The 16,574-nt window shown below is 42.3% G+C and overlaps 1 long non-coding RNA gene across 1 annotated transcript in view; it reads right to left on the bottom strand.

Annotated features, from left to right (window-relative positions):
* Nucleotides 1–6,051: 6,051 nt before the first annotated feature.
* LOC137162855 (uncharacterized) overlaps nt 6,052–16,574 on the bottom strand; it is a 30,446-nt gene continuing 19,923 nt past the window's right edge. The window contains exons 2-3 of the long non-coding RNA XR_010922527.1: nt 8,007–8,072; nt 6,052–6,187 (exon numbers count right to left, since the gene is read on the bottom strand). This is a non-coding gene — a long non-coding RNA (uncharacterized lncRNA). The remainder of the gene's footprint in view (nt 6,188–8,006; nt 8,073–16,574) is intronic.

Genomic DNA, 16,574 nt, shown 5'->3' with positions numbered 1-16,574 from the left:
CATCTAGTCCAACCCCCTGCTCAAAGCAGGACTAACCTCAGCTAAATAATCCCAGCGAGGGTTTTGTCAAGCTGCATCTTAAAAACCTCTAAAGATGGAGATTCCACCACCTCCCTAGGTAACCCATTCCAGTGCTTCACCACCCTCCTAGTGAAACACTTTTTCCTAATGTCCAACCTAGACCTCCCCCACTGCAACTTGAGACCGTTGCTCCTTGTTCTGTCATCTGCCACCACCGAGAACAGCCTAGCCCCATCCTCCCTGGAACTCCCCTTCAGGTAGTTAAAGGCTGCTATCAAATCCCCCCTCATTCTTCTCTTTTGCAGACTAAACAAGCCTAGTTCCCTTAGCCTCCCCTCATATGTCATGTGCTCCAGCCCTCTAATCATTTTTGTTGCCCTCTGCTGGACTCTCTCCAACTTCTCCACATCCTTTTTGTAGTGGGGTGCCCAAAACTGGACACAATACTCTAAATGCGGCCTTACCAATACCAAATAGAGGGGAATAATCACTTCCTGCGATCTGCTTATTTCGCTTCTTGTGGGCATCATGGAAAAAGGGATCCTCCAGGCACCCAGCTTCATTTCCCTAAGCAAAATAACTGCACAGCATTCTAATTTCAGTGATTCAACGTTCAGCTAACGCCACATACTCTGAGTGCCCTGAGACACACCCCTCAGATTTTAAGGCCACTTCCTGGGCTTGTCTAAGAATATGAAGATTCTAACACTCTTGGTGGCTCTCCAAGCAGAGCCAGAGATGGATTCAATGGTAAACAGTGGTTTGTACAGTGGGCAGATATTTTCCCATGAGCAATATCCAATAAATAATCTCCTTTTCCTTAGGTCAGATGGCTACTCATGTTTGTGAGCTGACAAGGCCAGTATTTAATCCACTTAGCCTGCCAGCACCCTCACCCCTTCAAGAAGACAAAGTAAAGCACAGATCTCCTGTGTGTTGCCAGCACCCCAAGAGGACAGAAGAGGGTGGGGAAACACACATTTATAAAGCGATGGATTAGGAAAATGACAAGGTGGGTCACCGAATGTCAAATTGTTTTCGAGGCTCAAATCCTTGGCTCACTCAAGAGGCAGCCCCCTTGGTTCTTGTGACTCCAGTTCAAACAACTCCACTTTCTGACTTTACAATGCAACTTACGATTGACTCTGGTCTATATTAATAGTGCTGCTTGATGACGGAACATTCAGTAAATGGAACATAATGTAAACAACTAAACGATCATGAATTTCAGAAATAGGTTTACAGTCATTCACTGTAAAAATGGCTGTCTATTTAAATATAGCAGGCCAGATCCTCAGTTGATGTAAATCCATATTGCTCGATGAACATCGATGGATTTATGCCAATTTACATCATGTGAGGATCTGACCCAATACTCCTCCCCGAGCTAGCCAGTCCTCAGACCAATCATTTTTATTGTTGTTCGCTACAAAGAAAGAAATGAAGCGTTTCAGAACTGCTGCCTGGAGAGCTTAAATGTACACCTCCAGGGTGACGAATGGCTATCTCTGAAGCTATTTCTCACTTGTTTCTGTCTGTTCCAGAATATGAGATAAGCAATTCTGAATGCTCCATCAGTTATTGCTATTATTTGTACTACAGCAGTGCCATGCGTCCTCCAGCAAGATCAGAGTTCCATTGTGCACAAATAATACAAAGACTGTCCCTTCCCCCAAAGAGCTTGCAATCTATTACAAAGTGGGTCAAATTCTGTCCTCAGCTTCACCAGTGTAACCTAACTGGCTTCAGTGAAGCTGCACCACTGAACTGGAAGTAGAATTTGATCCAGTGTCAGTCCCAATTCTTCCCCTTCAGAGGGGTTACAGAATTCTGCAGGAGCCCATTACTGAGAATTTTGTCATCATGTTGAAATACAATGTCATCAGCATCTCAGTCTATCACATCAATCTGATTAAAATGTTATTGAGCGCCATAATGTAGCTTGTTATGCTCTGATGACATATGGAATTGAATTAACCTCACAGTGTATCATTTGACCATACAGCTATCTGTGCTTTTGACCTGGTACCACATTGCAAACTTGGCATGTACTTTACGAAATGACTGGAGTTATTTTATTGTATTTGCCAAACCCGCACGCATTACATTCCATGTCTGCCCCACCTCTAAAATGCCAGGACCCAATTCTGCTATTATTTACACCAGTCTGACCCCACTGTACTTTCACCCGAATAATGTGCACGTATGAATCTGAGCATTTCACATTCACAATTAGAGCTGGTTGTACATTTTCCAGTGGAACATTTTTTCCATTAGAAAATGTTGATTAGACATAACTGAATCTATCAATACTCCCTGGGAAGCTGTCTCCAGGAACTGCCTAACTCACCAGGCCTATGGCTCTCCAGGGAATTGGGCAGCCAGGCACAAGCTGAAAAATTTATTTTCAGTTCCCACAAAAATGCCATTTTTCTGAATTTTTCTTTCCACAAAAAAATTCAAATTTTTTGCTTTTCATCCCCATTTGGGACAATTTCCCCTTCCCTCCCCCCAAAAATCAATGTTTTTCATGAGAGGGAAATTCATTTTCTGTCTAGCTCTATTCACAACCATGCACACCCCTTTTCCTCCCATTTACCCTGACATAACTTCCCTGTGACAACTACAGCAATTGCCTACATCAAAAGTAATTAATGCGTTTCTAGATTTTTTTAAGACAGTTTAATAGTTGAGGGGGGGGAAAAAAAAGTCAGAGGAGGAGGCAGGATCCGACTAATCACCTCTCTACCAACCATCACCAATGATCCGTGGACAAAAAGGTTGAGGACTTACTCAAAGGAGATGGCAACCTGAAAGTGCACTGATCTTCAGACGGTTAAATGTCTTTAGGCTACAATAAGATACCTGGTTGCTCTATGGAACAACACAGAATTTGATGTTGAGGATTTCCCCTGTGTATATTTCAAGCATGCCTCAGCAGGGAGTTGATCTCAGCTTGATTCACAAAAGAAAATATTTGCTTTATACAAAACACAAATGTAAACAGGATTAGGTGAGAGCTGAACAGAAACACTCAGACTCACTAAACTATGAGGACACTCCCATTCTTACCATATACAAAAATACAAAGTTTCCGCAACAGGGAAACAGCATCTGGCCCAATTTTCATATTTCTCTGGGTCCGTCTTAATCTGCCTTCCCATTTTTATTTACTGCAGTTCTCAATCCACTCCTGCTCCAGAAACAGGTCTACACCTCAAGCTAAATTTATACTCTTTGTTTCCATTTCCCAATAATATAATCCTTTTCTTCAATAACCCTTGTAAAGAGTGGTGTGGTCTAGTGGCTTGAGACTGACTGTGTGCAAGGAACTGACGAGTTCTAAGAGTGGCTTTGAAAAGTCACTTAACTTCTCTGCCTCAGTTTCCCTTATGGAAAACTTCTATAGAACTGAATAGAGAATGGGACACTTTCCATCAAGCTTTAAACCAACCTATGAAGTCTATAGCAGGGATATAATTCTCTATTAAAAGTTCCTCAGGTTGGTCTAAAAGTCATATAGAAAAAAAAATCACAAAAACGTTATATAAATGAAAGGTATAATTAATAATTCTACCCACATTCCCCATTTGAAATTTCCTATTGTTTTTGATTTATTTGAAGTTTCCTATTGTTTTATTTAAATTAAGTCCCCTAATTCTGGAATCTGTTATCACTATGTAAAATAGTCCCTTATTTATCAGTCCCTTGTGTACTGTAATACCTTGCAGCAGGTGACCTCACATATATAGAGAGCATGGGGCAGCTTTTCCACTGATGTAAATGGTCATAGCTCCAACTGGATCTGCCCCAATGATTTTCATATCAAGCAAAGCAGCAGGAGAGTATGTGTTTTTATTTTATCAGGATTTTTACAAACTCATTGAGGCTTACATTTCTTTAATGGACCTTCCCCCTGCTTCTAAAACACATCACAGAGGAGGCCGCATTAGACTATTACCATAGCAGCTATATTTGAAAAACCCACTACTTTGAGATTTAGAAGGTTCCTTTGAAATCCTGCTGCAGTAGCCACAACGCAGAAACAGAGGCGCGGATGGTCAGACTGCATTGAGCCTTGCAATCCAAACCATCCTGAAGTTCTTACACCCCTGTACAGAGGGCCAGCGTGCAGTTTAAGCACCGCTCTAGCCCTCCTGACACAGCTATGCTGGCTGTGTGCCATTTGGGGGATTTCCCCATGACAGGAGAAGCCTCAGCTGCTCTCAGAGGCACAAGCAAGAAGTTGTCTGGCATGTTAGCTCATGTTTTCCTAAAATAACCTCTGAACTATGTGCTTAAGTCCCATCTGTGCCACTGGGGCAGCTCAAGAGAGATTGAGCAAGCCCAAATCTTACAACCACCTTAAATCAGGGGTGCTGGAACTAGGGGTGCTGCTGCACCCCCTGGGGCTTGAAGTGGTTTCCATCATATACAGGGTTTACAGTTTTGTTCAATGGCTCTCTGCACCCCCACTGTACAAAACTGTCCCAGGGCCTCTGCCTTAAATCTGCCCCCTGATATGCATGCATAAAGGCTCTTCCATCACATGGTCACGCTGCTGTAATACTAAAAGCAACATACACACATTACTTTAAAATAATTGTTCATTGAGAGGTCAGTGGAACAAATGGTAAATATACTAGCCTTTTCTCTCTGGAAATCTGTACTTAAATCAGGAATAGGTAAATCTGTCTGAGCCCTGGTCTACATTTACTTGGCGATTCGGCAGCAGTTGACGGGAGTTATGCAAGGTACACAGAGTAGCTTGCATAACTCCCCTCAACTGCTGTGCTTCCCTTCTGCGCAGCGTCTTCACTGCACTGTGCTGCGCTGACGGGAACAGTGTTCCTGTCGACGCAGCTCTACGCCACTTGAGGGGGGGTGGTTTACCAGCGTCGACTTCTGCATCGACTGAGCGGGTCTTCACTGACCACACAATCGATCCAGATAGGTCGATCTGACGGCGGAGACTCTGCCCCTGTCACTATAGACATACCTGTATAGACAGAACCTGCCCAAACTTTAGCTAGTCCATGAACCGAACCAACTTGCAGCCCTTTTTAACTTCAGCTCAGTTCAGATAACTGAACTTTCAGCCTCTCTTCTTGTCTCCCCCAATACGGCAGTGGTTCCCTGCCTCCGATCAGTCAAGCTACACTTCCAGTTGCTAAATTTCCCTAGCCATTTCCTTGAATGCTAGAGTGCAGGCTAGGCCGTGTGTCCCTTAACTCCCCTGCACAGGAAACACAGTCTGTGGGGCCCAATGCACAGGAGTAAGCAGAAAGGGACAGAGAACAGATAGAGCTTTGGCTCTGCCCTTCCAATGTGCCTGCCAGCCTGGCTTAACTGGCGTAAGGTGGAGGTGACAATTTGCTACTCGTATAGGGCAGCAGCAGATTACTGTACTATCGAGCTAGAATTGCTTTCCCGGGGGGGTAGTGCTGCAATGTGGCACCCATTACCATACGCAACATTTTTGTCACACCAATTACTATGGGTTGTGTCTTTGTAGCTCCCATTTCTACAGCTTTGTAGCTTTTCATGTCTGTGAAACTGACTTCTTCCTTCATGGACTTGTATTTGGTCAAATTTGCCTGAATTTTTGTGCAACTTTATTTCCTTTTTCACTCTGGATCTTCTAATCATTTTTGCTCCCTTCATCTCATTCTAGGATCTCATTTTCCTGACACCTCTTTATGAAATCTGTCTGATACAGTAAAAATGCCTCTTTCTTATCCTTCATTGTTTTGCAAGTGCATTTTTATCCATATTTGCCTTTGTTGGTTCCCTTTGGACCCAGTTCTGCTCCCCTTACTCATGCTGAGGAGTAGCAGCTTACTAAACAAGTTGCCTTGAAATCAAATGGTCCACTTGTGTAGCAAGTTACCACTCAGTGTAAGTAGGACTGGTGGAATCAGGCACTTGGTATTTACTACTAGATAGCACTCGCAGCCACTTGGCTATGCAGCCATCTATCTTTGAACACCTGCTATTTCTACAAAGCCCATTTCCTTTTCATTCCTTTTATCCACTTTATCTTTACTGCAATGCATCTCACATTCTCTCAAAACCGGATCAGCGGAAATCCAAATATATGCAATGTCTTAACATGGTCGACGAATGTGAAGCATTGCCATCCTCAGCCTTTTGGTCTTTCAGTAACCTGCAGCAGACAGACAGAAGGATACAGCTCCTTTAAATTGAGAGCAAGAAGTTGTCTGGAATGTTAGCTCATGTTTTCCTAAAATAACCTCTGAACTATGTGCTTAAACTCAACACCTGAGGCAAAGTGGGAGTTGCTATTTAACATTGCACAGCTTCCAAAACAGTCCTCACACACTATGTGATTCAAACCAGAAGGACAGAACTGCTGGCAGCATTTTAAGGATGACTAATGCAGCATTGCTAAAAACAACTTGAAGGGGTTTTCCATGAGCAAACCTCATTACAGGTACAGTATTGACTTTTCACCTGCTATATACAAGAACTTCACTGTAACGTACGCCCTGCTGGGCTTTTAATCAGCACATACCACAGCTAGTAAAATGAACCATAGCACTTTCATAAACAACCGCAGCACCCAATCCTTGTTAACACCATTTTATATGCCAAAAGTCACCATCACAGAAGAAATGCATAGAACTATGGAAATGGAGCTTAAAGAGTGTGGAGTAGGCACAAAAGAGGAACAAGAGTAGAATGTAATATGTATTGTATAAATGGATACCAACATATAAGGGCTCAAGAAAAAGATGTAGCAAATAACTCATCAAAAGAGCTTGTTGGAGAAATTTGGATGGAACCATAGTCTGTCAGAATATGCAGTTCCATCATCATCAAAATGTTTTGCAAAATCAGGTTGTTTTCACTGGAATTTCGTTCAGGGGCAAAGTTCTGACAATGATGAAACATCCCATTTTGACTTTTTCTGAATAAAACATTTTGTTTTGAAAAAAAAAAAAGTTGGAATTGAAAACAGTGTTTTGATTGACCTGAAACAAAAAACAAACAAAATATGGAATTTTTCTTCATGAAGAATTTTGAAATTTTCAGTTTTCGTTCCGATTCAGAACAAAGCCAAATTTAGAAATCTCAAAATTCTTTGCACAATGGAAATTTTGACCTCTACACAGCTCTATGAACCCATAGGGGAAGCATAGTATCTGACTTTTCAAACTTGTTCAATGAATGTTTTGTATGCACAAACTTTAGACTTATGGACTCCTTATGAACTGTTCACTGAGAACATACCTTTGAGTATTTGATGTTTGGAGACCAATGTTGAAACTGTGTGATTCATCACATGGGACTGTTTGTGCACCGTGGGTGGGTGACCCAACATTTATAAATTACTTGTGCTCTCACATGAAGTTAATTTGATTTTCTTATTTAAATTTATTTTGTTTTAGGATTACCCAAATCAAAGTCACTTCCCAATAATACTCAGACAAACAAAAACATTGCTTGCCTAAGTGATGATGAGAAACAAATAAAGAGATGTGTAATTGTGATTGAAATGAAATTCTGCTTAGAAGTTACCAAAATGCCTGTGGATGACCTCTCACTATGAGACATGCTCTATCAGCAGCTGAAGTTAATGAGAGCCACATGGGCATATTTGGGAGTGTAATTTGACCCTAAATATCTTTCTATTTGTCTTTCTATCTCCAGGTTTTCCACAGTGCCCATTACCACAGTATCTAAGCATTGCCCCCATTAATTAGATCAAGGTCCCCATCATGGAGTCTTCTCCTATAATCAGGGAGGGGAGAAAAACAGACTTTGCTGGAGTTCTGTTGGTGGGCCATGGAGGAGGTCATTGCCATTAATGATTCTGAAGAGGAGGAATAAGGCTTTGAACTGGCAATGGAAGTAGACTTGCAGCCAGGACAGAGAGTGGAGCAGAGGGTTTCACCGTCAATGGCAGCCAAGTTCATTGAGGAGGTGGCCAAATTCTGAACAAGACAGAGCATTTGACTTGCCTCACAGTCAGCAAATTGTAGTGATCCAGTCTGAAGGGGAGGAATGCACTGTAGTTAAACCCTAGTCTGGAAAGAAGGGGAAACAACATTTATTAAAATGATAATAATGGGCGACTTCAATAAACTGGTCAAACGGCACTAGGGGACAAGGTTTAGAGATGCCATTTCCCACCACCTTACATGGATTGCTTCTTGGAACTGCTAACTATAGAGCACACAAGAGAAGAGGCTATATTCCTAAGTAATGGTTTAAAAAGTAACTATAGCTAAGTCATAGTGCCCACGACATGTGGTAATTAAGCCTGATCTCTTCAGGGGGAAAGTCATACCAAAAGCTCGCACTGTGACACTAAGCTTCAGAAAGGGCAACTTAAAAAAAAATAAAATAAATAAGGAAGCTAATTGAAAAACCCCTAATACCAAAAGTAAGGAAATTAAAATCTGTAGACTGAACACAAGGCTACCTAAGCACAGTGTAACAGGGACAGTGCAAAGGAAAAGTGATCAAAGGAAATATCGCTTTAAAAACACATTACATAACCAGCCTTTGGAATTCATTGCCATGGGAGTCAAGAACCTGGAGGGACTCAGGAAAAGGACACATTATATTAGATAATGAGAACATCTAATAATATTAGATAGGATAAGACGACATACATTATTGAAAGAAAAAGTTATAAACTCCGAGCCATTGCAATAAGCCTACCTTTAACGAAAGGAGGTTATGCAGAAATTTTCCCGATTAACAGGGGTTACTTGCACCTGCCTCTGAAGCATCTGGTCCTGGCCATATCACCACTTGTTTGATCTGGAAAGTGCCATGTTCTTATGCAAAAGGTAGCAAAAGTTGCCATTCACCAGGTGCATCCTTAAGGCCAGAGGTGTTTCCGCAGGTCCCTCTCTCTCTTCTGGGGCCCTCAGAAGCACCATATAGTCTCTCTTAGAGTTATCACCAGCTGTCCCCTGAAAAAGGGTTGGTAGCTCAAAGTAATTCAAAATAGTCCTCAGTGTCCCAAACACAAGGTCCATCACAGTAGCCCCATAGATCAAACCCATTTCCAATGCTCCTGTCATCTATGGCGACCTTGTTCTGTTTAGCAGAAGCCTCACCTTGCAGCTCTGCCTACCTTCCTCTGTGCACATGCTCCCTGTTCTGAGAGGGAAAGCAGTATATATATACTAGCCTCCTTTTGAAAGCTTATTCTGATTGGCTGAGAGAGAAGGGAGCACTGCCCAACCCCACACCACAGGGCTCCTGATCCCAGGTTCTTAAAGTGATGGGGTCCTGGGATCTTCCCATCTCACTGCTAACTCCCCAGGACCACCTCCTCTCTCCCAGCTCCAGCTGGTTTCTGGTCCTCTGCTGACACCAACATCCTTGAAACAGGGTCTTCTGGGCCCCCTTACTCTTGAAGGGCCCCTACACTCTGTTACATAAAACCAAGCTACGTCATGAAAAGTCTCCTTTCTCATCCAATAAATGACCTGGAACTAATGCAAATATTATTTTTGCACAGTTTTGCATAACTTTTTCCCTCCTTATCACACAACACTATTAAAATCTAATTGTTCCCAGACTGAGGGAAAGCAGACCTGGGGTAGTTTTATTGCATCAATGTTCTTTGAATATGTAAATAAAGATACCGAGGTAAGAGTTGCTCAACTACAGAGGCTTTTTACACTCTATATTTATCACACCCTTCAAGCTAAATAAAAACACCCTTTACATTTGACAAGTTTAAGAACATGCCCAGCAAATGATAATCAAAATTCCTTGAATCTAAATCCTTCCCCCACAGCTCAATTTTATACACTGGGCTACTCACAGAGATCACATAAGAGCATCTAGGGTAACATTTTCAAAAAGCAATTCAGTAATTTAGGAGCCTAAATCCCAATTTTCAAAAAAGACTTAGCCAGTCAGAAGTGGGATTTTCTATGACACTTAGGGTTCAAAGTGCCTAAAAGCCAGATTTTTAAGGCTAATTAGGCACGTAAAGATGCAGCTAGGTGCCTACTGGCATTTTCAAAAATGCCTATAATCTGGCTTTAAATCATTTTTGAAAATGTGACCTCGGCTCCTAAGTCAGGTTGGTACTTTTGAAAAATCTTTCCCGTAAGCTGAAGGAAAGAGCTCTTTTCCCCTCGTGGCCTCCTTCAGGGTGCAGTTTGAGGTACAGTTTAGCTTCTTTAGCAGGGTTCCTTGAACTGGCTGCAACCTAAATGGAGACAAATTGGACGCTGGCTCCTGTGGCTTGCAGGTTTTATTTAAGCAAAGTCTCTTTATTAGACACAAAACCTCGGAGCATTTGAAGTTCTCTATTGTGGCACTTCAGCAAGTCAAATGCTGGAAATCGATGCAGAGCTTTGCAAACTAAAGTCTGAGGTGAAGGGGCCCCAGTATGAGGTGCCACCAGATCATACGGAAGATGGAGCTGGCTATTTCCATCTTCATCTTTTTCATGATCTGCAGACAGCACTTGCTGCAGCAGCTCTTTCCTTTAGGGCTCTGTTTGCAAAGCACTCCAAAACGTCTTTCAGCTACTCAGCCTGATAAAGCATTTAAAACAGAGAGAACTGGAGCTGATGTAAGAACTACTGAACACAAACCAGGTTACATTTGTTTTACTTCAGCCAATGTTTCAATGATTGCCACCAACTTTTCAAGGTTCTTATGCAAGGTCACATGTAGGATGCTGAGAATCTCTAACTAAATGTCTAGGTCCATTGAAATAATGGAACAGAAAGAAATCCAGAAGAGGAAAAGCAGTTCATAATCAGCAATGAAGTGAACAAATGGTCTTTCATTGAAATCTAGCCCATTTGTGTTTCAAAATTAATATGACTGAATTAAATCCGGCCTTCAGAAGGGCGACGAGCTATCTGTTGTTTATGGTACAATATGAAACTGCAGTCCTACTTGCTTTTAGCATTGAAACAGGAACGCATTTGAGCAATGGAAGGTTACTTGCCCAGTTGATTATTTATTAAGCATTTACTTTTTATGTGTTTTTATTCCATTATTTTAATAAGTCTAAAAAGTGGTTGTCAGCTTCATAATTGTGACTTCACATCAGAGCCCATCAACAGTGATGGCTGAACATTGCTGATATAAAACAAACAGAACAATCCCCACTGATGTTTGAAAAGCACCTCTTGTAAGGTTCCCAGACCTACGTACATTTCACCTAACCAGCTAGAGCTAAATCCTGTGGGGAGTGACTGATGAGGAGGTTCAGAGCTGGGCTCTGAAGGCAGCAGCCATGGAGCTTCCTGCAGCCAGGGGAGGTTCCCAGAGGTGGGGCTGATCTCCCTCCAAGAGCAGCCGTGCAGGGGAAGAGGAAGTCCCATCCTTCCCCAGCCCAGCTGGGACTAACAGCCAGATCCTGGTGCATGGTAGGAGCCCCCAGCTGGGGCATCCCCAACTCTGCCCCTCCTCTCCAATAGGTAGATTTCACAGGGGAGGTCTGATTTCACAGTCCAGCATGCATTTTTCATGGCTGTGAATTTGGTAGGGCCCTCCTCATATCCTTTCATAGGATGACTATGGTGGCTCAAGGGAAATCCAAACCATGTGTTTTGGGGGAGAAGGGAGCGCTCATGACCACTTTCATATCACCAACTCCACTTGGCTACCCTCTGCACACCATACAACAGCCAGGAGAGGAAAGCACAGCAGCCAGCATATGAGTCTCTCCTGTTGGCACACTGCCCTGGAAAGGCTGCACCGATCAGTAATGATCTGGTAGAGCACGAGTTGTAGTTTATCTGCATATTTCCTAAGCAACCAAACACGTTTGATAATATCTATCAGGACAAAAAGGTACTGGACATTTTGAGTACAATTTAGCAATGTCCATGAACTCAAGCAATTTGTTTTTCCTTTTTTTTTTTTTTTAAACTTTTGACTATTAACGTTCCAAAAACACCACGCAAAAAAATTTAACACATTCTAAAAAATTCTATTCTATTAGGAAAAAAATCTATTCTATTCTATTAACATTCTAAAAAAAACATACCAGAAAAATTTATCCAAGTGGAACTAAAATTATAAATAGCAACAACCAGGCTCTCCACTGACATGAACACAGGATTCATAAATCTCTCTAAAAGCAGTACTTTTTCACATAGTTGGAATCTACCATTATGCAAATTAGTCCCATTTGTACAATCAAGGTTGATGCTATTAAAATCAATCTCATTTGCCAAAGCACATGAGAACAATAGTGCCTGGACTTGATAATTTTGCAGTTCAGAAGTCATCTTGGCATAGGTTCCTAACCTGAGGTTTACAGCAAGAAATCACATTGCATTTGGAAACTATATCCTTATAATTGTACTGAAAATTAACAACAGACCTACCATTCATTTTTATTGGCACTTCCTGGTGCTTTAACTCCTTTATTTACTTTTATTCTGGGGCTGCCAGCTATTCCACCCAACTCCATCTCGACATTTTTTTCCCTCTACCTTCCTATTGTTGCCATAAGAATTTTTGTGTATCCAGAAAGAGAAAACAGACTTCCCAGGGACTTCCTGCAGAGCTGGTCAAAAACTTTAAAAGTTTTTGCAAACATTTTTCAAAATTTTAAAACATAGGAGAGTAATTGAATGTTTTTGAAAATTTGAAATTTCAGCCCCCCCCCCCAAAAAAAAAAACAAATTCCCCCCCGACCCACCCAAAAATCACTAAATTTTTCTGCCTTTTCAACCAGCTCTTCCTCCCCATAATGTTTCCCCATTAATTGGTCACCACTGACACCCAACTCTGACCTGTTGCCCTATCCAGGGACAAGGATGCAAACCTGCACCAACTCAAGACAATGGGAGTTGTGTCACTGGTATAATTTGGATTTAAACTAGGCCCCAACATTTTCATAATGGGTCTGATCCAAAGCCCATTGAAGTCAATGGAAAGAGTCCCATTTACGATCAAGGCTGATGCCTCAAATGTCACCACTATCTCAACATTACTAGGATCACAAAAGGACAAGATGCTACTGCTATCAAGTCAGCTTTCAAGGACTGGCACCACCTCTTAGAAGGAACCCAGTTCCCAGTCCTGATAGACCACTAGCACCTGGAATACCTGTGAATTGCTAGATGCCTTAATCAATGCCAGAACTGCTGGTCTCTCTTCTTCCTTCACTTCTGCTTTCTGGTTATCTATCACTCAGAGACAAGAAACAGGAAGGTGGATTACCCTATCCCATAAAGGCAAATACCTTGAACCTAGCAAAGAGCCCTCTGTCACAGTGCTCAAGCCATCTAACTTTCTCAGTGGGATGACTGACAGCAGTCTGCTCCTTGATGACCTGCATTCACAACCCAGATCCACCAAACCCTGAACGATGCAGGTGCCAGACCCAACTCTCAGTTCTGACTACAGAGTGCATTCCTCTATTGCAAGGGTTGCATTGATGCTCCTGAGTGACAACTTTGGCTCCAGGTATTGACACTATGCCACAATTCACCACTGGCAGGTCATTTTAGCCAATTAGAGACCTGGAATCTGGTCTCAAGGAGCATCTGGTGGCCAGGCCTACAAGCTTACGTCAAGGATTATGTAATGTCCTGCCTGATCAAGACCCCATGATCAAGATCCACAGACCATTTCCTGCGTCTGCCCATGCCTCTGCAGCCTGGGTCTTCTACTGCAGTGTTTCTCAGCCTTTTTGATACCAGGGACCGGCTTGCTGTCTTCCTAAATTGCATCAGGGAGATCTCAGGGACCAGCATCAGTCCATGGACTGGTTGTTGAGAAACAGTGTATTATAGCGATGGACTTAATTGTAGAACAGCCACATTCCCTGGGATGCTCAGTAATCCTGGTGGTTGTCTCCTAACAAAGATGGCGCACTTCATCCCATGCCGTACTGTTCCTACCACATGGGAGACAGCTCGGCTCTCACTGATTACTACATCTGTGTCACCTTTTAAAACCAGAGACTAACTCATTTGTCTATATAAGTTTGCTTGCTTTAACGCTCTCATTTCTTTTCTTAATTAATAAATCCTAAATTAGGTTATTATAGGATTGGTTACAAGTGTTGTCTCTGGTGTGAGATACAAATTGACCTGGGGTAAATGACTGGTCTCTTGGGACTGGAAGCAACTTGACTCTTTTGTGATCTTTGGTGTATAGCAACTAACTAGCATTAAGTCCAGCTTGCCAGTAAATGGAGAAGACTGTTAAAAGCTGCAGCCGACCTCATAGAAACTAGAAATGTCTGGTACCAGATATGTACCACATGTGCATCTACAGCTGAAAAGCTGACATGGAAATTGTAAAAGTTGAAATGCCTGAAAGCATCTGCTAACCATTCTGGGTCACCTGCGAAGGACAGTTAATTCTGCTTGTACTTGAACCACAAAGACAGCCCAGTTGATGCATTTTTGTGTGCATTTCTTTATCTTTTCACCTGTATATAATTAATTAATTATTCTTAGGGGCAGACTGTCTGTGTGCAAGTGAAGGAGAGGGTACAGACAGCTCTTCTCCCCTTTCTTTGTACCCCTGCACAGAGCCCAGCCACAGTCACAGTCCTTGAACTGTGGAGCAAGGACTTCTCCAAGCTAACACTAGGTTCAGGAAGTGATGTACTGTGGGCGGGGCCATGATACTAGCCCACCCTCTGCATCCGCCAGTGCTGCTGGGCAAATGATGTGTGGTGGAGTTTCCACTCCAGTGTGCACTTCCAGAGCAGGTTGGATTGATTTAAACCAGTGATTTAAGTTTTAATCATGACTTAAAACAGCAAGCAATAACTTTAAAATGTATTATTTAAATCAATCTTGTTTTGCATTTGGATTTTGTAGTTCTTTTTCTAAAGGAAGGTTAATTCTCATTGGTAACATTTAAAATCATTAGTTGATTTTCAGCTAAATATGGCCTTTTCACTAAACTTGGTGCTTCTTTATGCTAGCCAGGAGGTCATACTACACTTATTTAAGCACTTAGCTTACATTTACATTTATTCAGATACTTAGTTTTTATTATGTTAGAAAATGGTCAGTGATGCATTTCTTATTTACTAGATGATCACTTTTTAACTTATGAGCTATGTAAAGCTCTATTTGGAGGGAAGTGCAAATTAATTAAAAAGGCACAAACAGCATTTAATTCTTAAAAAATGAAACCAAGCAATATTAAATGTGCTGGAGACATAAGAAAAAAACCCTCGAGTTCATCAAAACATCTTTTGCATTCAAAACTAAGATGGATTAAACAAAGGAAGTATTATCTATATTAGTGAATTGAATTGTTTGTTTCTGGCTCTGATGGCATGTTTACGCTACAGGAGCTTAGAGTGGATTGATGAGGCTGAGAAGAGGCCAGTTCCCTGGATAGGCCACAGCTGGGGAATTAGGTGGCCTAAGTAACCCCTGAATGATGATGGAACCCAGCTGAGAAGGAACAGGTGGGACTAATATAAAGCCAGGAAGCTGGCAGCAGAAGGGAGCTGAAGAGAGGGAGCCTCTGGCTACTCTCTGGATGTTAGAGAAGGAAGCAAATCCAGGGGCAGAGCAGAAACCAGGAGTTCCAGGGCCTGAAGAGTTTATCTAGAAGGGGGGTGGAGTGAAAGCCTGAGAGATGTGGAATAGGAAAAGCCCAAATAAACAGCAGCAAGGTGGAACATCACAGATCTTAGCTGCTGATTAGAGGATCCCTGGGCTGGAACCTAGAGTAGAGGGAGGGTCTGGTTTCCTCTATTAGCCACTAGGGAAGTGGCACAGACAAGGCATTGAGAGAGAAGACTGCCATTTTGGATGGACATACTTTGACAACCCCAGAAGGGGAAAAGCACACAGTGACCTGACCAGAGGTCAAGCCACAAAGAGAGAGAGAGCGGGGTGACAGGGTGCACAAGCAAGTGACAGAAGGGGAAGTTGGACCAGGAAGGAGCTAATCCCCAGAGCAACCAGTAGGAGGCACCCTAGAAGGGAGTGGACCATGTGACACTGGTCATTATGTCCTTCAAGATTTAGCTTTTAAAACTAGCAGATGTCCTCCTCACATCTCATCTTAATTCATAGATCAGAAGAGGAAAACAAGCTTTTTTGCTTTTTCAGCTTCCAATTGGTTTCTCAACTTTGAATGAAATAGTCCTTTAACTGAAGAGGCTGAATAAACTGAAATGAAAATATTCTCTCTGCCCTTGCAGAAGAGGTTACTGCTGTTAAAAGCTGGTTTAGCCTTTCAACAAACTGTGGTTTCACATGCTTAGCCAGTGACTTCCACCAGTTCAACGCTTTGACTTTCTTTAGAACTTGGCAGCAAATATGGACTGCTTGATTTTTTTAAAATTTAATCTAAGGCCTGGTCTACACTTACCTGGCGATTCGGCAGCAGTCGACAGGAATTACGCAAGCTACACGGAGTAGCTTGCGTAACTCCTGTCGACTGCTGTGCTTCCCTTCTGCGTGGCGTCCTCACTGCACTGCGCCACTTAGGAGGTGGTTTTACAGCATCGACTTCTGGATCAATTGAGCAGGTCTACACTGATCCAGAAAGGTCTGATGGCGGCAGCAACTTTGCCGCCATCAATGTAGACATACCTTAAGTGG

Source organism: Emydura macquarii, unplaced genomic scaffold, assembly GCF_026122565.2.
Source record: "Emydura macquarii macquarii isolate MOO-44397 ecotype Brisbane River unplaced genomic scaffold, CSIRO-AGI_Emac_v2 contig_2473, whole genome shotgun sequence".
Taxonomy (NCBI): Eukaryota; Metazoa; Chordata; order Testudines; family Chelidae; genus Emydura; species Emydura macquarii.
Note: the sequence above shows the minus strand (reverse complement) of the source record. Positions and strands in the feature narration are given on the sequence as shown.